Raw genomic sequence first — 19,187 nt, forward strand, 5'->3', positions numbered from 1 at the left:
CAGGGATCTAGTCCTGGGGCTGGAGTTGATTATAGCTTCAGTGCGGGGGCTGGAGTAGATCAGGGCTCTAGTCCTGGGGATGGAGTTCATTAGAGCCTCAGTCCTGGGCCAGGAGTAGATCAGGGCTCTAGTCCAGGGGCTGGAGTTGATTAGACACTCAGTCCTGGGCCAGGAGTAGATCAGGGGTCTAGTCCCGGGGCTGGAGTTGATTAGGGCCTCAGTCCAGGGGCAAGAGTAGATCAGGGCTCCAGTCCTGGGGCTGGTGTTGATTAGAGATTCAGTCTGGGGGCTGGTGTAGATCAGGGCTCTAGTCCTAGGGCTGGAGTTGATTAGAGCCTCAGTGCTGGGCCAGGAGTAGATCAGAGCTCTAGTCCTGGGGCTCAAGTTGACTAGAGTCTCAGTCCTAGGAAAGGAGTAGATCAGGGCTCTAGCCCTGGGGCTGCAGTTTATTAGAGCCTCAGTCCGGGGGCAGGAGTAGGTCAGGGCTCTAGTCCTTGGGCTGGAGTTGCTTAGGGCCTCAGTCCTGGGGCAGGAGTAGATAAGGGCTGTAGTCCAGGGGCTGGAGTTGATTAGGGCCTCAGTCCAGGGGAAAGAGTAGATCAGGGCTTTAGTCCTGGGCCTGTTGTTGATTAGGGCCTCAGTCCAGAAGAAAGAGTCGACCAGGGCTCTAGTCCTGGGGCTGGAGTTGATTAGAGCCTCAATCCGGGTGCTGGAGTAGATCAGGGCTGCAGTCCTGCGGCTAGAGTTGATTAGAGCCTCAGTCCATGGGCAGGAGTAGATCAGGGCTCTAGTCCTGGGGCTGGAGTTGATTATAGCTTCAGTCCAGGGGCAGCAGTAGTTCAGTGCTCTAGTCCTGGGGCTGGATTTGATTAGAGCCTCAGTCCGGGTGCAGGAGTAGATCAGGTCTCTGGTCCTTGGGCTGGAGTTGATTAGGCCCTCAGTCCTGGGGTAGGAGTAGATCAGGGCTCTAGTCCTGGGGCTGGAGTTGATTAGGGCCTCAGTCTCAGGGCAGGAGTAGATCAGCGCTCTAGTCCTGGGGCTGGAGTTGATTAGAGCCTCAGTCCCAGGGCTGGAGGAGAACAGCTCTCTAGTCCTGGGGCTGGAGTTGATTAGGGCCTCAGTCAAGGGGAAAGAGTAGAACAGGGCTTTAGTCCAGGGGCTGATGTTGATTAGAGCCTCAGTCCTGGGGCAGGAGTAGACCAGGGCTCTAGTCCTGGGGCTAGAGTTGATTAGAGCCTCAGTCCAGAGGCAGGAGTAGATCAGGGCTCTAGTCCTGGGACAGGAGTTGATTAAAGCTTCAGTCCAGGGGCAGCAGTAGTTCAGGGCTCTAGTCCTGGGGCTGGATTTGATTAGAGCCTCAGTCCGGGGGCAGGAGTAGATCAGGTCTCTGGTCCTTCGGCTGAAGTTGATTAGAGCCTCAGTCCTGGGGCAGGAGTACATCAGGTCTCTGGGCCTGGGGCTGGAGTTGATTAGGGCCTCAGTCCATGAGCAGGAGTAGATCAGGTCTCTGGTCCTGGGGCTGGAGTTGTTTAGGGCCTCAGTTCAGTGGCAGGAGTAGATCAGGGCTCTGGTCCTGGGGCTGCAGTTGACTAGAAGCTCTGTCCGGGGGCTAGAGTAGATCAGGGCTCTAGTCCTGGAACTGGTGTTAATTAGAGCCTCAGTCCGGGGACTGGAGTAGATAATGTCTCTGCTCCAGGGTGTGGAGTTGATTAGAGCCTCAGTCCTTGGCCAGAAGTAGATAATGTCTCTGCTCCAGGGTGTGGAGTTGATTAGAGCCTCAGTCTGGGGGCAGGAGGAGATCAGGGCTCTAGTACTGGGGCTGGAGGTTATTACAGCCTCAGTCCTGGGGCAGGAGTAGATCAGGGCTCTAGTCCTGGGGCTGGAGTTGATTTGGGCCTCAGTCCAGCGGCAGGAGTAGATCAGGGCTCTTGACCTGGGGCTGGAGTTGATTAGGGTCTCAGTCCAGGGGCAGGAGTAGATCAAGGCTCTTGTCCTGGGGCTGGAGTTCATTAGTGCATCAGTCCCAGGGCAGGAGTAGATCAGGGCTCTAGTCCTGGGGCTAAAGTTGATTTGGGCCTCAGTCCCTGGGCAGGGGTAGATCAGTTCTCTAGACCTGGGATGGAGTTGAGTCGGGTCTCAGTCTAGGGCAGGAGTAGATCAGGGCTCTAGTCCTGGGGCTGGAGTTGATTAGGGCCTCAGTCCTCGGAGAGGAGTTGATCAGGGCTCTGGTACTGGGGCTGGAGTTCATTAGGGCCTCAGGCCTGGGGAAGGAGTAGATCAGGGCATAGTACTGGGGCTGGAGTTGATTAGAGGCTCCGTCGGGGGGAAGGAGTAGATCAGGGCTCTAGTCCTGGGGCTGGTGTTGGTTAGATCCTCAGTCCTGGGGCAGGAGCAGATCAGGTCTCTGGTCCTGGTGCTGGAGTTGATTAGGGCCTCAGTCTTGGGGCAGGAGTAGATCAGGGCTCTAGTCCTGGGGCTGGAGTTGATTAGGGCCTCAGTCCAAGGGCAGGAGTAGATCAGGGCTCTAGTCCTGGGGCTGGTGTTGATTAGGGCCTCTGTCCGGGGGCAGGAGTAGATCAGGGCTCCAGTCCTGCGGCTGGAGTTGACTTGAGGCTCCGTCCGGGGGCTAGAGTAGATCAGGGCTCTAGTCCTGGCACTGGAGTTGATTAGGGCCTCAGTCCGGGGGCTGGAGTAGATCAGGGCTCTAGTCCGGGGGCTGGTTTGATTAGAACCTCAGTCCTGGGGCAGGAGTAGATCAGGGCTGTAGTCCTGGGACTGGAGTTGATTAGAGCCTCAGTCCTTGGCCGGAAGTAGATCAAGTCTCTGCTCCAGGGGGTGGAGTTGATTAGAGCCTCAGTCCGGGGGCAGGAGTAGATCAGGTCTCTGGTCCTTCGGCTGAAGTTGATTAGAGCCTCAGTCCTGGGGCAGGAGTACATCAGGTCTCTGGGCCTGGGGCTGGAGTTGATTAGGGCCTCAGTCCATGAGCAGGAGTAGATCAGGTCTCTGGTCCTGGGGCTGGAGTTGTTTAGGGCCTCAGTTCAGTGGCAGGAGTAGATCAGGGCTCTGGTCCTGGGGCTGCAGTTGACTAGAAGCTCTGTCCGGGGGCTAGAGTAGATCAGGGCTGTAGTCCTGGGGCTGGAGTTGATTAGGGCCTCAGTCCTGGGGCAGGAGTAGATCAGGGCTCTAGTCCTGGAACTGGTGTTAATTAGAGCCTCAGTCCGGGGACTGGAGTAGATAATGTCTCTGCTCCAGGGTGTGGAGTTGATTAGAGCCTCCGTCCTTGGCCAGAAGTAGATAATGTCTCTGCTCCAGGGTGTGGAGTTGATTAGAGCCTCAGTCTGGGGGCAGGAGGAGATCAGGGCTCTAGTACTGGGGCTGGAGGTTATTACAGCCTCAGTCCTGGGGCAGGAGTAGATCAGGGCTCTAGTCCTGGGGCTGGAGTTGATTAGGGTCTCAGTCCAGGGGCAGGAGTAGATCAGGGCTCTTGACCTGGGGCTGGAGTTGATTAGGGTCTCAGTCCAGGGGCAGGAGTAGATCAAGGCTCTTGTCCTGGGGCTGGAATTCATTAGTGCATCAGTCCCAGGGCAGGAGTAGATCACGGCTCTAGTCCTGGGGCTGAAGTTGATTTGGGCCTCAGTTCTTGGGCAGGGGTAGATCAGTTCTCTAGACCTGGGCTGGAGTTGAGTCAGGTCTCAGTCTAGGGCAGGAGTAGATCAGGGCTCTAGTCCTGGGGCTGGAGTTGATTAGGGCCTCAGTCCTCGGAGAGTAGTTGATCAGGGCTCTGGTACTGGGGCTGGAGTTCCATAGGGCCTCAGGCCTGGGGAAGGAGTAGATCAGGGCTCTAGTCCTGGGGCTGGTGTTGGTTAGATCCTCAGTCCTGGGGCAGGAGCAGATCAGGTCTCTGGTCCTGGTGCTGGAGTTGATTAGGGCCTCAGTCGTGGGGCAGGAGTAGATCAGGGCTCTAGTCCTGGGGCTGGAGTTGATTAGGGCCTCTGTCCGTGGGCAGGAGTAGATCAGGGCTCCAGTCCTGCGGCTGGAGTTGACTTGAGGCTCCGTCCGGGGGCTAGAGTAGATCAGGGCTCTAGTCCTGGCGCTGGAGTTGATTAGGGCCTCAGTCCGGGGGCTGGAGTAGATCAGGGCTCTAGTCCGGGGGCTGGTTTGATTAGAACCTCAGTCCTGGGGCAGGAGTAGATCAGGGCTGTAGTCCTGGGACTGGAGTTGATTAGAGCCTCAGTCCTTGGCCGGAAGTAGATCAAGTCTCTGCTCCAGGGGGTGGAGTTGATTAGAGCCTCAGTCTGGGGGCAGGAGGAGATCAGGGCTCTAGTCCCGGGGCAGGAGTTGATTAGGGCCTCAGTCCTGGGGCAGGAGGAGATCAGGGCTCTAGTACTAGGGCTGGAGGTTATTAGAGCATCAGTCCTGGTGCAGGAGTAGATCAGGGCTCTAGTCCTGGGCCTGGAGTTGATTAGAGCTTCAATCCTGTGGCAGGAGTAAATCAGGGCTCTAGTCCTGGGGTTGGAGTTGATTTGGGCCTCAGTCCAGCGGCAGGAGTAGATCAGGTCTCTAGACGTGGGGCTGGAGATGATGAGCATCTCAGTCCAGGGGCAGGAGTAGATCAAGGCTCTTGTCCGGATGCTGGAGTTCATTAGGGCATCAGTCCCAGGGCAGGAGTAGATCAGGTCTCTAGACCTGGGCTGGAGTTTAGTAGGGCCTCAGTCCGGTGGCAGGAGAAGATCAGGTCACTAGTCCTGGGGCTGGAGTTGATTAGGTCCTCAGTCATGGGGCAGGAGTAGATCAGGGCTCTAGTCCTGGGGCTGGAGTTGATTAGAGCCTCAGTCCTGGGGCAGGAATAGATCAGGTCTCTGGTACTGGGGCTGGAGTTAATTAGAGCCTCAGTCCAGGGGCTGGAGTAGATCAGGGCTCTTGTCCTGGGGCTGGAGTAGATTAGGTCCTCAGTCCTGGGGCAGGAGTAGATCACGGCTCTGGTCCTGGGGCTGAAGTTGATTAGAGCCTCAGTCCTGGGGCAGGAGTAGATCAGGTCTCTGGAACTGGGGCTGGAGTTGATTAGAGCCTCAGTCCAGGGGCTGGAGTAGATCAGGGCTTTTGTCCTGGGGCTGGAGTTGATTAGGTCCTCAGTCCCAGGGCAGGAGTTGATCACAGCACTAGTCCTGGGGCTGGAGTTGATTAGAGCCTCATTCCTGGGGAAGGAGTAGATCAGGGCTCTAGTCCTGGGGCTGGAGTTGATTAGAGCCTCTGTCCTGGGGCTGGTGTAGATCAGGGTTCTTGTCCTGGGGCTGGAGTTGATTAGGGCCTCTGTCCCAGGGCAGGAGTATATCAGGGCTCTTGTCCGGGGGCTGGAGTTCATTAGAGCCTCTTTCCAGGGCCAGGAGTAGCTCAGGTCTCTGGTCCTGGGGCTGGAGTTGATTAGAGCCTCAGTCCAGGGCCAGGTGTAGATCAGATCTCTAGTCCTGGGTCTGGAGTTGATTAGAGCCTCTTTCCAGGGCCAGGAGAAGATCAGGTCTCTGGTCCTGGGGCTGGAGTTGATTAGAGCCTCAGTCCATGTCCAGGTGTAGATCAGGTCTCTAGTCCTGGGGCTAGAGTTGCTTAGAGCCTCAGTCCTGGGCCACGAGTAGATCAGGGCTCTAGGCCTGGGGCTGGTGTTGATTAGGGCCCCAGTCCTGGGGCAGGAGTACATCAGCTCTCTGGTCCTGGGGCTGGAGTTGATTAGGGCCTCTGTCCGGGGGCAGGAGTAGATCAGGGCTCTAGTCCTGAAACTGGAGTTGACTAGATGCTCCGTCCGGGGGCTAGAGTTGATCAGGGCTGTAGTCCTGGGGCTGGAGTTGATTAGGGCCTCAGTCCTGGGGCAGGAGTAGATCAGGGCTCTAGTCCGGGGGCTGGTGTAGATTAAAACCTCAGTCCTGGGGCAAGAGCAGATCAGGGGTCTAGTCCTGGGGTCTGTGTTGATTAGAGCCTCAGTCCGGGGGCTGGTGTAGATCAGGGCTGTAGTCCTGGGGCTGGAGTTGATTAGAGTCTCAGTCCTTGGCCGGAAGTAGATCAAGTCTCTGCTCCAGGGGGAGGAGTTGATTAGAGCGTCAGTCTGTGGGCAGGAGGAGATCAGGACTCTAGTCCTGGGGCAGGAGTAGATCAGGGCTCTAGTCCTGGGGCAGGAGTAGATCAGGGCTCTAGTACTAGGGCTGGAGGTTATTAGAGCCTCAGTCCTGGGCCAGGAGTAGATCAGGGCTCTAGTCCTGGGGCTGTAGTTGATTAGGGCCTCAGTCCAGAGGCAAGAGTATATCAGGGCTCTAGTCCTGGGGCTGGTGTTGATTAGAGCCTCAGTCCGGGGTCTGGTGTAGATCAGGGCACCAGTCCTGGGGCTGGAGTTGATTAGAGCCTCAGTGCTGGGCCTGGAGTAGATCAGGGCTCTAGTCCTGGGGCTCGAGTTGACTACAGCCTCAGTCCTGGGGCAGGAGTAGATCAGGGCTCTAGTCCTGGGGCTGGAGTTGATTAGAGCCTCAGTCCAGGGGCAGGAGTAGATCAGGGCTCTAGTCCTGGGGCTAGAGTTGATTAGAGCCTCAGTCCTGGGCCACGAGTAAATCAGGGCTCTAGGCCTGGGGCTGGTGTTGATTAGGGCCCCAGTCCTGGGGCAGGAGTACATCAGGTCTCTGGTCCTGGGGCTGGAGTTGATTAGGGCCTCTGTCCGGGGGCAGGAGTAGATCAGGGCTCTAGTCCTGAAACTAGAGTTGACTAGATGCTCCGTCCGGGGGCTAGAGTTGATCAGGGCTGTAGTCCGGGGGCTGGTGTAGATTAGAACCTCAGTCCTGGGGCAAGAGCAGATCAGGGGTCTAGTCCTGGGGTCTGTGTTGATTAGAGCCTCAGTCCGGGGGCTGGTGTAGATCAGGGCTGTAGTCCTGGGGCTGGAGTTGATTAGAGTCTCAGTCCTTGGCCGGAAGTAGATCAAGTCTCTGCTCCAGGGGGAGGAGTTGATTAGAGCGTCAGTCTGTGGGCAGGAGGAGATCAGGACTCTAGTCCTGGGGCAGGAGTAGATCAGGGCTCTAGTCCTGGGGCAGGAGTAGATCAGGGCTATAGTACTAGGGCTGGAGGTTATTAGAGCCTCAGTCCTGGGCCAGGAGTAGATCAGGGCTCTAGTCCTGGGGCTGGAGTTGATTTGAGCTTCAGTACTGGGGCAGGAGTAGATCAGGGCTCTAGTCCTGGGGCTGTAGTTGATTAGGGCCTCAGTACAGAGGCAAGAGTATATCAGGGCTCTAGTCCTGGGGCTGGTGTTGATTAGAGCCTCAGTCCGGGGTCTGGTGTAGATCAGGGCACCAGTCCTGGGGCTGGAGTTGATTAGAGCCTCAGTGCTGGGCCTGGAGTAGATCAGGGCTCTAGTCCTGGGGCTCGAGTTGACTACAGCCTCAGTCCTGGGGCAGGAGTAGATCAGGGCTCTAGTCCTGGGGCTGGAGTTGATTAGAGCCTCAGTCCAGGGGCAGGAGTAGATCAGGGCTCTAGTCCTGGGGCTGGAGTTGATGAGAGGCTCAATCCGAGGGCTGGAGTAGATCAGGGCTGTAGACCTGGGGCAAGAGTTGATTAGAGCCTCAGTCCAGGGGCAGGAGTAGATCAGGGATCTAGTCCTGGGGCTGGAGTTGATTATAGCTTCAGTGCGGGGGCTGGAGTAGATCAGGGCTCTAGTCCTGGGGATGGAGTTCATTAGAGCCTCAGTCCTGGGCCAGGAGTAGATCAGGGCTCTAGTCCAGGGGCTGGAGTTGATTAGACACTCAGTCCTGGGCCAGGAGTAGATCAGGGGTCTAGTCCCGGGGCTGGAGTTGATTAGGGCCTCAGTCCAGGGGCAAGAGTAGATCAGGGCTCCAGTCCTGGGGCTGGTGTTGATTAGAGATTCAGTCTGGGGGCTGGTGTAGATCAGGGCTCTAGTCCTAGGGCTGGAGTTGATTAGAGCCTCAGTGCTGGGCCAGGAGTAGATCAGAGCTCTAGTCCTGGGGCTCAAGTTGACTAGAGTCTCAGTCCTAGGAAAGGAGTAGATCAGGGCTCTAGCCCTGGGGCTGCAGTTTATTAGAGCCTCAGTCCGGGGGCAGGAGTAGGTCAGGGCTCTAGTCCTTGGGCTGGAGTTGCTTAGGGCCTCAGTCCTGGGGCAGGAGTAGATAAGGGCTGTAGTCCAGGGGCTGGAGTTGATTAGGGCCTCAGTCCAGGGGAAAGAGTAGATCAGGGCTTTAGTCCTGGGCCTGTTGTTGATTAGGGCCTCAGTCCAGAAGAAAGAGTCGACCAGGGCTCTAGTCCTGGGGCTGGAGTTGATTAGAGCCTCAATCCGGGTGCTGGAGTAGATCAGGGCTGCAGTCCTGCGGCTAGAGTTGATTAGAGCCTCAGTCCATGGGCAGGAGTAGATCAGGGCTCTAGTCCTGGGGCTGGAGTTGATTATAGCTTCAGTCCAGGGGCAGCAGTAGTTCAGTGCTCTAGTCCTGGGGCTGGATTTGATTAGAGCCTCAGTCCGGGTGCAGGAGTAGATCAGGTCTCTGGTCCTTGGGCTGGAGTTGATTAGGCCCTCAGTCCTGGGGTAGGAGTAGATCAGGGCTCTAGTCCTGGGGCTGGAGTTGATTAGGGCCTCAGTCTCAGGGCAGGAGTAGATCAGCGCTCTAGTCCTGGGGCTGGAGTTGATTAGAGCCTCAGTCCCAGGGCTGGAGGAGAACAGCTCTCTAGTCCTGGGGCTGGAGTTGATTAGGGCCTCAGTCAAGGGGAAAGAGTAGAACAGGGCTTTAGTCCAGGGGCTGATGTTGATTAGAGCCTCAGTCCTGGGGCAGGAGTAGACCAGGGCTCTAGTCCTGGGGCTAGAGTTGATTAGAGCCTCAGTCCAGAGGCAGGAGTAGATCAGGGCTCTAGTCCTGGGACAGGAGTTGATTAAAGCTTCAGTCCAGGGGCAGCAGTAGTTCAGGGCTCTAGTCCTGGGGCTGGATTTGATTAGAGCCTCAGTCCGGGGGCAGGAGTAGATCAGGTCTCTGGTCCTTCGGCTGAAGTTGATTAGAGCCTCAGTCCTGGGGCAGGAGTACATCAGGTCTCTGGGCCTGGGGCTGGAGTTGATTAGGGCCTCAGTCCATGAGCAGGAGTAGATCAGGTCTCTGGTCCTGGGGCTGGAGTTGTTTAGGGCCTCAGTTCAGTGGCAGGAGTAGATCAGGGCTCTGGTCCTGGGGCTGCAGTTGACTAGAAGCTCTGTCCGGGGGCTAGAGTAGATCAGGGCTGTAGTCCTGGGGCTGGAGTTGATTAGGGCCTCAGTCCTGGGGCAGGAGTAGATCAGGGCTCTAGTCCTGGAACTGGTGTTAATTAGAGCCTCAGTCCGGGGACTGGAGTAGATAATGTCTCTGCTCCAGGGTGTGGAGTTGATTAGAGCCTCAGTCCTTGGCCAGAAGTAGATAATGTCTCTGCTCCAGGGTGTGGAGTTGATTAGAGCCTCAGTCTGGGGGCAGGAGGAGATCAGGGCTCTAGTACTGGGGCTGGAGGTTATTACAGCCTCAGTCCTGGGGCAGGAGTAGATTTGGGCCTCAGTCCAGCGGCAGGAGTAGATCAGGGCTCTTGACCTGGGGCTGGAGTTGATTAGGGTCTCAGTCCAGGGGCAGGAGTAGATCAAGGCTCTTGTCCTGGGGCTGGAGTTGATTTGGGCCTCAGTCCAGCGGCAGGAGTAGATCAGGGCTCTTGACCTGGGGCTGGAGTTGATTAGGGTCTCAGTCCAGGGGCAGGAGTAGATCAGGGCTCCAGTCCTGCGGCTGGAGTTGACTTGAGGCTCCGTCCGGGGGCTAGAGTAGATCAGGGCTCTAGTCCTGGCGCTGGAGTTGATTAGGGCCTCAGTCCGGGGGCTGGAGTAGATCAGGGCTCTAGTCCGGGGGCTGGTTTGATTAGAACCTCAGTCCTGGGGCAGGAGTAGATCAGGGCTGTAGTCCTGGGACTGGAGTTGATTAGAGCCTCAGTCCTTGGCCGGAAGTAGATCAAGTCTCTGCTCCAGGGGGTGGAGTTGATTAGAGCCTCAGTCTGGGGGCAGGAGGAGATCAGGGCTCTAGTCCTGGGGCAGGAGTAGATCAGGGCTCTAGTACTAGGGCTGGAGGTTATTAGAGCCTCAGTCCTGGGCCAGGAGTAGATCAGGGCTCTAGTCCTGGGGCTGGAGTTGATTTGAGCTTCAGTACTGGGGCAGGAGTAGATCAGGGCTCTAGTCCTGGGGCTGTAGTTGATTAGGGCCTCAGTACAGAGGCAAGAGTATATCAGGGCTCTAGTCCTGGGGCTGGTGTTGATTAGAGCCTCAGTCCGGGGTCTGGTGTAGATCAGGGCACCAGTCCTGGGGCTGGAGTTGATTAGAGCCTCAGTGCTGGGCCTGGAGTAGATCAGGGCTCTAGTCCTGGGGCTCGAGTTGACTACAGCCTCAGTCCTGGGGCAGGAGTAGATCAGGGCTCTAGTCCTGGGGCTGGAGTTGATTAGAGCCTCAGTCCAGGGGCAGGAGTAGATCAGGGCTCTAGTCCTGGGGCTGGAGTTGATGAGAGGCTCAATCCGAGGGCTGGAGTAGATCAGGGCTGTAGACCTGGGGCTAGAGTTGATTAGAGCCTCAGTCCAGGGGCAGGAGTAGATCAGGGATCTAGTCCTGGGGCTGGAGTTGATTAGAGTCTCAGTCCTTGGCCGGAAGTAGATCAAGTCTCTGCTCCAGGGGGAGGAGTTGATTAGAGCGTCAGTCTGTGGGCAGGAGTAGATCAGGACTCTAGTCCTGGGGCAGGAGTAGATCAGGGCTCTAGTCCTGGGGCAGGAGTAGATCAGGGCTCTAGTACTAGGGCTGGAGGTTATTAGAGCCTCAGTCCTGGGCCAGGAGTAGATCAGGGCTCTAGTCCTGGGGCTGGAGTTGATTTGAGCTTCAGTACTGGGGCAGGAGTAGATCAGGGCTCTAGTCCTGGGGCTGTAGTTGATTAGGGCCTCAGTACAGAGGCAAGAGTATATCAGGGCTCTAGTCCTGGGGCTGGTGTTGATTAGAGCCTCAGTCCGGGGTCTGGTGTAGATCAGGGCACCAGTCCTGGGGCTGGAGTTGATTAGAGCCTCAGTGCTGGGCCTGGAGTAGATCAGGGCTCTAGTCCTGGGGCTCGAGTTGACTACAGCCTCAGTCCTGGGGCAGGAGTAGATGAGGGCTCTAGTCCTGGGGCTGGAGTTGATTAGAGCCTCAGTCCAGGGGCAGGAGTAGATCAGGGCTCTAGTCCTGGGGCTGGAGTTGATGAGAGGCTCAATCCGAGGGCTGGAGTAGATCAGGGCTGTAGACCTGGGGCTAGAGTTGATTAGAGCCTCAGTCCAGGGGCAGGAGTAGATCAGGGATCTAGTCCTGGGGCTGGAGTTGATTATAGCTTCAGTGCGGGGGCTGGAGTAGATCAGGGCTCTAGTCCTGGGGATGGAGTTCATTAGAGCCTCAGTCCTGGGCCAGGAGTAGATCAGGGCTCTAGTCCAGGGGCTGGAGTTGATTAGACACTCAGTCCTGGGCCAGGAGTAGATCAGGGGTCTAGTCCCGGGGCTGGAGTTGATTAGGGCCTCAGTCCAGGGGCAAGAGTAGATCAGGGCTCCAGTCCTGGGGCTGGTGTTGATTAGAGATTCAGTCTGGGGGCTGGTGTAGATCAGGGCTCTAGTCCTAGGGCTGGAGTTGATTAGAGCCTCAGTGCTGGGCCAGGAGTAGATCAGAGCTCTAGTCCTGGGGCTCAAGTTGACTAGAGTCTCAGTCCTAGGAAAGGAGTAGATCAGGGCTCTAGCCCTGGGGCTGCAGTTTATTAGAGCCTCAGTCCGGGGGCAGGAGTAGGTCAGGGCTCTAGTCCTTGGGCTGGAGTTGCTTAGGGCCTCAGTCCTGGGGCAGGAGTAGATAAGGGCTGTAGTCCAGGGGCTGGAGTTGATTAGGGCCTCAGTCCAGGGGAAAGAGTAGATCAGGGCTTTAGTCCTGGGCCTGTTGTTGATTAGGGCCTCAGTCCAGAAGAAAGAGTCGACCAGGGCTCTAGTCCTGGGGCTGGAGTTGATTAGAGCCTCAATCCGGGTGCTGGAGTAGATCAGGGCTGCAGTCCTGCGGCTAGAGTTGATTAGAGCCTCAGTCCATGGGCAGGAGTAGATCAGGGCTCTAGTCCTGGGGCTGGAGTTGATTATAGCTTCAGTCCAGGGGCAGCAGTAGTTCAGTGCTCTAGTCCTGGGGCTGGATTTGATTAGAGCCTCAGTCCGGGTGCAGGAGTAGATCAGGTCTCTGGTCCTTGGGCTGGAGTTGATTAGGCCCTCAGTCCTGGGGTAGGAGTAGATCAGGGCTCTAGTCCTGGGGCTGGAGTTGATTAGGGCCTCAGTCTCAGGGCAGGAGTAGATCAGCGCTCTAGTCCTGGGGCTGGAGTTGATTAGAGCCTCAGTCCCAGGGCTGGAGGAGAACAGCTCTCTAGTCCTGGGGCTGGAGTTGATTAGGGCCTCAGTCAAGGGGAAAGAGTAGAACAGGGCTTTAGTCCAGGGGCTGATGTTGATTAGAGCCTCAGTCCTGGGGCAGGAGTAGACCAGGGCTCTAGTCCTGGGGCTAGAGTTGATTAGAGCCTCAGTCCAGAGGCAGGAGTAGATCAGGGCTCTAGTCCTGGGACAGGAGTTGATTAAAGCTTCAGTCCAGGGGCAGCAGTAGTTCAGGGCTCTAGTCCTGGGGCTGGATTTGATTAGAGCCTCAGTCCGGGGGCAGGAGTAGATCAGGTCTCTGGTCCTTCGGCTGAAGTTGATTAGAGCCTCAGTCCTGGGGCAGGAGTACATCAGGTCTCTGGGCCTGGGGCTGGAGTTGATTAGGGCCTCAGTCCATGAGCAGGAGTAGATCAGGTCTCTGGTCCTGGGGCTGGAGTTGTTTAGGGCCTCAGTTCAGTGGCAGGAGTAGATCAGGGCTCTGGTCCTGGGGCTGCAGTTGACTAGAAGCTCTGTCCGGGGGCTAGAGTAGATCAGGGCTCTAGTCCTGGAACTGGTGTTAATTAGAGCCTCAGTCCGGGGACTGGAGTAGATAATGTCTCTGCTCCAGGGTGTGGAGTTGATTAGAGCCTCAGTCCTTGGCCAGAAGTAGATAATGTCTCTGCTCCAGGGTGTGGAGTTGATTAGAGCCTCAGTCTGGGGGCAGGAGGAGATCAGGGCTCTAGTACTGGGGCTGGAGGTTATTACAGCCTCAGTCCTGGGGCAGGAGTAGATCAGGGCTCTAGTCCTGGGGCTGGAGTTGATTTGGACCTCAGTCCAGCGGCAGGAGTAGATCAGGGCTCTTGACCTGGGGCTGGAGTTGATTAGGGTCTCAGTCCAGGGGCAGGAGTAGATCAAGGCTCTTGTCCTGGGGCTGGAGTTCATTAGTGCATCAGTCCCAGGGCAGGAGTAGATCAGGGCTCTAGTCCTGGGGCTAAAGTTGATTTGGGCCTCAGTCCCTGGGCAGGGGTAGATCAGTTCTCTAGACCTGGGATGGAGTTGAGTCGGGTCTCAGTCTAGGGCAGGAGTAGATCAGGGCTCTAGTCCTGGGGCTGGAGTTGATTAGGGCCTCAGTCCTCGGAGAGGAGTTGATCAGGGCTCTGGTACTGGGGCTGGAGTTCATTAGGGCCTCAGGCCTGGGGAAGGAGTAGATCAGGGCATAGTACTGGGGCTGGAGTTGATTAGAGGCTCCGTCGGGGGGAAGGAGTAGATCAGGGCTCTAGTCCTGGGGCTGGTGTTGGTTAGATCCTCAGTCCTGGGGCAGGAGCAGATCAGGTCTCTGGTCCTGGTGCTGGAGTTGATTAGGGCCTCAGTCTTGGGGCAGGAGTAGATCAGGGCTCTAGTCCTGGGGCTGGAGTTGATTAGGGCCTCAGTCCAAGGGCAGGAGTAGATCAGGGCTCTAGTCCTGGGGCTGGTGTTGATTAGGGCCTCTGTCCGGGGGCAGGAGTAGATCAGGGCTCCAGTCCTGCGGCTGGAGTTGACTTGAGGCTCCGTCCGGGGGCTAGAGTAGATCAGGGCTCTAGTCCTGGCGCTGGAGTTGATTAGGGCCTCAGTCCGGGGGCTGGAGTAGATCAGGGCTCTAGTCCGGGGGCTGGTTTGATTAGAACCTCAGTCCTGGGGCAGGAGTAGATCAGGGCTGTAGTCCTGGGACTGGAGTTGATTAGAGCCTCAGTCCTTGGCCGGAAGTAGATCAAGTCTCTGCTCCAGGGGGTGGAGTTGATTAGAGCCTCAGTCCGGGGGCAGGAGTAGATCAGGTCTCTGGTCCTTCGGCTGAAGTTGATTAGAGCCTCAGTCCTGGGGCAGGAGTACATCAGGTCTCTGGGCCTGGGGCTGGAGTTGATTAGGGCCTCAGTCCATGAGCAGGAGTAGATCAGGTCTCTGGTCCTGGGGCTGGAGTTGTTTAGGGCCTCAGTTCAGTGGCAGGAGTAGATCAGGGCTCTGGTCCTGGGGCTGCAGTTGACTAGAAGCTCTGTCCGGGGGCTAGAGTAGATCAGGGCTCTAGTCCTGGGGCTGGTGTTGGTTAGATCCTCAGTCCTGGGGCAGGAGCAGATCAGGTCTCTGGTCCTGGTGCTGGAGTTGATTAGGGCCTCAGTCTTGGGGCAGGAGTAGATCAGGGCTCTAGTCCTGGGGCTGGAGTTGATTAGGGCCTCAGTCCAAGGGCAGGAGTAGATCAGGGCTCTAGTCCTGGGGCTGGTGTTGATTAGGGCCTCTGTCCGGGGGCAGGAGTAGATCAGGGCTCCAGTCCTGCGGCTGGAGTTGACTTGAGGCTCCGTCCGGGGGCTAGAGTAGATCAGGGCTCTAGTCCTGGCGCTGGAGTTGATTAGGGCCTCAGTCCGGGGGCTGGAGTAGATCAGGGCTCTAGTCCGGGGGCTGGTTTGATTAGAACCTCAGTCCTGGGGCAGGAGTAGATCAGGGCTGTAGTCCTGGGACTGGAGTTGATTAGAGCCTCAGTCCTTGGCCGGAAGTAGATCAAGTCTCTGCTCCAGGGGGTGGAGTTGATTAGAGCCTCAGTCTGGGGGCAGGAGGAGATCAGGGCTCTAGTACTGGGGCTGGAGGTTATTACAGCCTCAGTCCTGGGGCAGGAGTAGATCAGGTCTCTGGTCCTTCGGCTGAAGTTGATTAGAGCCTCAGTCCTGGGGCAGGAGTACATCAGGTCTCTGGGCCTGGGGCTGGAGTTGATTAGGGCCTCAGTCCATGAGCAGGAGTAGATCAGGTCTCTGGTCCTGGGGCTGGAGTTGTTTAGGGCCTCAGTTCAGTGGCAGGAGTAGATCAGGGCTCTGGTCCTGGGGCTGCAGTTGACTAGAAGCTCTGTCCGGGGGCTAGAGTAGATCAGGGCTGTAGTCCTGGGGCTGGAGTTGATTAGGGCCTCAGTCCTGGGGCAGGAGTAGATCAGGGCTCTAGTCCTGGAACTGGTGTTAATTAGAGCCTCAGTCCGGGGAATGGAGTAGATAATGTCTCTGCTCCAGGGTGTGGAGTTGATTAGAGCCTCCGTCCTTGGCCAGAAGTAGATAATGTCTCTGCTCCAGGGTGTGGAGTTGATTAGAGCCTCAGTCTGGGGGCAGGAGGAGATCAGGGCTCTAGTACTGGGGCTGGAGGTTATTACAGCCTCAGTCCTGGGGCAGGAGTAGATCAGGGCTCTAGTCCTGGGGCTGGAGTTGATTAGGGTCTCAGTCCAGGGGCAGGAGTAGATCAGGGCTCTTGACCTGGGGCTGGAGTTGATTAGGGTCTCAGTCCAGGGGCAGGAGTAGATCAAGGCTCTTTTCCTGGGGCTGGAGTTCATTAGTGCATCAGTCCCAGGGCAGGAGTAGATCACGGCTCTAGTCCTGGGGCTGAAGTTGATTTGGGCCTCAGTCCCTGGGCAGGGGTAGATCAGTTCTCTAGACCTGGGCTGGAGTTGAGTCAGGTCTCAGTCTAGGGCAGGAGTAGATCAGGGCTCTAGTCCTGGGGCTGGAGTTGTTTAGGGCCTCAGTCCTCGGAGAGGAGTTGATCAGGGCTCTGGTACTGGGGCTGGAGTTCATTAGGGCCTCAGGCCTGGGGAAGGAGTAGATCAGGGCTCTAGTCCTGGGGCTGGTGTTGGTTAGATCCTCAGTCCTGGGGCAGGAGCAGATCAGGTCTCTGGTCCTGGTGCTGGAGTTGATTAGGGCCTCAGTCGTGGGGCAGGAGTAGATCAGGGCTCTAGTCCTGGGGCTGGAGTTGATTAGGGCCTCAGTCCAAGGGCAGGAGTAGATCAGGGCTCTAGTCCTGGGGCTGGTGTTGATTAGGGCCTCTGTCCGTGGGCAGGAGTAGATCAGGGCTCCAGTCCTGCGGCTGGAGTTGACTTGAGGCTCCGTCCGGGGGCTAGAGTAGATCAGGGCTCTAGTCCTGGCGCTGGAGTTGATTAGGGCCTCAGTCCGGGGGCTGGAGTAGATCAGGGCTCTAGTCCGGGGGCTGGTTTGATTAGAACCTCAGTCCTGGGGCAGGAGTAGATCAGGGCTGTAGTCCTGGGACTGGAGTTGATTAGAGCCTCAGTCCTTGGCCGGAAGTAGATCAAGTCTCTGCTCCAGGGGGTGGAGTTGATTAGAGCCTCAGTCTGGGGGCAGGAGGAGATCAGGGCTCTAGTCCCGGGGCAGGAGTTGATTAGGGCCTCAGTCCTGGGGCAGGAGGAGATCAGGGCTCTAGTACTAGGGCTGGAGGTTATTAGAGCATCAGTCCTGGTGCAGGAGTAGATCAGGTCTCTAGTCCTGGGCCTGGAGTTGATTAGAGCTTCAATCCTGTGGCAGGAGTAAATCAGGGCTCTAGTCCTGGGGTTGGAGTTGATTTGGGCCTCAGTCCAGCGGCAGGAGTAGATCAGGTCTCTAGACGTGGGGCTGGAGATGATGAGCATCTCAGTCCAGGGGCAGGAGTAGATCAAGGCTCTTGTCCGGATGCTGGAGTTCATTAGGGCATCAGTCCCAGGGCAGGAGTAGATCAGGTCTCTAGACCTGGGCTGGAGTTTAGTAGGGCCTCAGTCCGGTGGCAGGAGAAGATCAGGTCACTAGTCCTGGGGCTGGAGTTGATTAGGTCCTCAGTCATGGGGCAGGAGTAGATCAGGGCTCTAGTCCTGGGGCTGGAGTTGATTAGAGCCTCAGTCCTGGGGCAGGAGTAGATCAGGTCTCTGGTACTGGGGCTGGAGTTGATTAGAGCCTCAGTCCAGGGGCTGGAGTAGATCAGGGCTCTTGTCCTGGGGCTGGAGTAGATTAGGTCCTCAGTCCTGGGGCAGGAGTAGATCACGGCTCTGGTCCTGGGGCTGAAGTTGATTAGAGCCTCAGTCCTGGGGCAGGAGTAGATCAGGTCTCTGGAACTGGGGCTGGAGTTGATTAGAGCCTCAGTCCAGGGGCTGGAGTAGATCAGGGCTTTTGTCCTGGGGCTGGAGTTGATTAGGGCCTCAGTCCCAGGGCAGGAGTTGATCACAGCACTAGTCCTGGGGCTGGAGTTGATTAGAGCCTCATTCCTGGGGAAGGAGTAGATCAGGGCTCTAGTCCTGGGGCTGGAGTTGATTAGAGCCTCTGTCCTGGGGCTGGTGTAGATCAGGGTTCTTGTCCTGGGGCTGGAGTTGATTAGGGCCTCTGTCCCAGGGCAGGAGTATATCAGGGCTCTTGTCCGGGGGCTGGAGTTCATTAGAGCCTCTTTCCAGGGCCAGGAGTAGCTCAGGTCTCTGGTCCTGGGGCTGGAGTTGATTAGAGCCTCAGTCCAGGGCCAGGTGTAGATCAGATCTCTAGTCGTGGGTCTGGAGTTGATTAGAGCCTCTTTCCAGGGCCAGGAGAAGATCAGGTCTCTGGTCCTGGGGCTGGAGTTGATTAGAGCCTCAGTCCAGGTCCAGGTGTAGATCAGGTCTCTAGTCCTGGGGCTAGAGTTGCTTAGAGCCTCAGTCCTGGGCCACGAGTAGATCAGGGCTCTAGGCCTGGGGCTGGTGTTGATTAGGGCCCCAGTCCTGGGGCAGGAGTACATCAGCTCTCTGGTCCTGGGGCTGGAGTTGATTAGGGCCTCTGTCCGGGGGCAGGAGTAGATCAGGGCTCTAGTCCTGAAACTGGAGTTGACTAGATGCTCCGTCCGGGGGCTAGAGTTGATCAGGGCTGTAGTCCTGGGGCTGGAGTTGATTAGGGCCTCAGTCCTGGGGCAGGAGTAGATCAGGGCTCTAGTCCGGGGGCTGGTGTAGATTAAAACCTCAGTCCTGGGGCAAGAGCAGATCAGGGGTCTAGTCCTGGGGTCTGTGTTGATTAGAGCCTCAGTCCGGGGGCTGGTGTAGATCAGGGCTGTAGTCCTGGGGCTGGAGTTGATTAGAGTCTCAGTCCTTGGCCGGAAGTAGATCAAGTCTCTGCTCCAGGGGGAGGAGTTGATTAGAGCGTCAGTCTGTGGGCAGGAGGAGATCAGGACTCTAGTCCTGGGGCAGGAGTAGATCAGGGCTCTAGTCCTGGGGCAGGAGTAGATCAGGGCTCTAGTACTAGGGCTGGAGGTTATTAGAGCCTCAGTCCTGGGCCAGGAGTAGATCAGGGCTCTAGTCCTGGGGCTGTAGTTGATTAGGGCCTCAGTCCAGAGGCAAGAGTATATCAGGGCTCTAGTCCTGGGGCTTGTGTTGATTAGAGCCTCAGTCCGGGGGCTGGTGTAGATCAGGGCACCAGTCCTGGGGCTGGAGTTGATTAGAGCCTCAGTGCTGGGCCTGGAGTAGATCAGGGCTCTAGTCCTGGGGCTCGAGTTGACTACAGCCTCAGTCCTGGGGCAGGAGTAGATCAGGGCTCTAGTCCTGGGGCTGGAGTTGATTAGAGCCTCAGTCCAGGGGCAGGAGTAGATCAGGGCTCTAGTCCTGGGGCTAGAGTTGATTAGAGCCTCAGTCCTGGGCCACGAGTAAATCAGGGCTCTAGGCCTGGGGCTGGAGTTGATTTGAGCTTCAGTACTGGGGCAGGAGTAGATCAGGGCTCTAGTCCTGGGGCTGTAGTTGATTAGGGCCTCAGTCCAGAGGCAAGAGTATATCAGGGCTCTAGTCCTGGGGCTGGTGTTGATTAGAGCCTCAGTCCGGGGTCTGGTGTAGATCAGGGCACCAGTCCTGGGGCTGGAGTTGATTAGAGCCTCAGTGCTGGGCCTGGAGTAGATCAGGGCTCTAGTCCTGGGGCTCGAGTTGACTACAGCCTCAGTCCTGGGGCAGGAGTAGATCAGGGCTCTAGTCCTGGGGCTGGAGTTGATTAGAGCCTCAGTCCAGGGGCAGGAGTAGATCAGGG

At 57.2% G+C, this 19,187-nt stretch overlaps 1 protein-coding gene across 1 annotated transcript in view; it reads right to left on the minus strand.

Annotated features, from left to right (window-relative positions):
• Positions 1-19,187, minus strand: part of LOC121275757 (IQ motif and ankyrin repeat domain-containing protein 1-like) — a 264,758-nt gene that overhangs the window by 78,113 nt on the left and 167,458 nt on the right. The gene's annotated exons all lie outside the window — the stretch shown is intronic.

The sequence above is a fragment of the Carcharodon carcharias genome, chromosome 3 (genome assembly GCF_017639515.1).
Source record: "Carcharodon carcharias isolate sCarCar2 chromosome 3, sCarCar2.pri, whole genome shotgun sequence".
NCBI lineage: Eukaryota > Metazoa > Chordata > Chondrichthyes > Lamniformes > Lamnidae > Carcharodon > Carcharodon carcharias.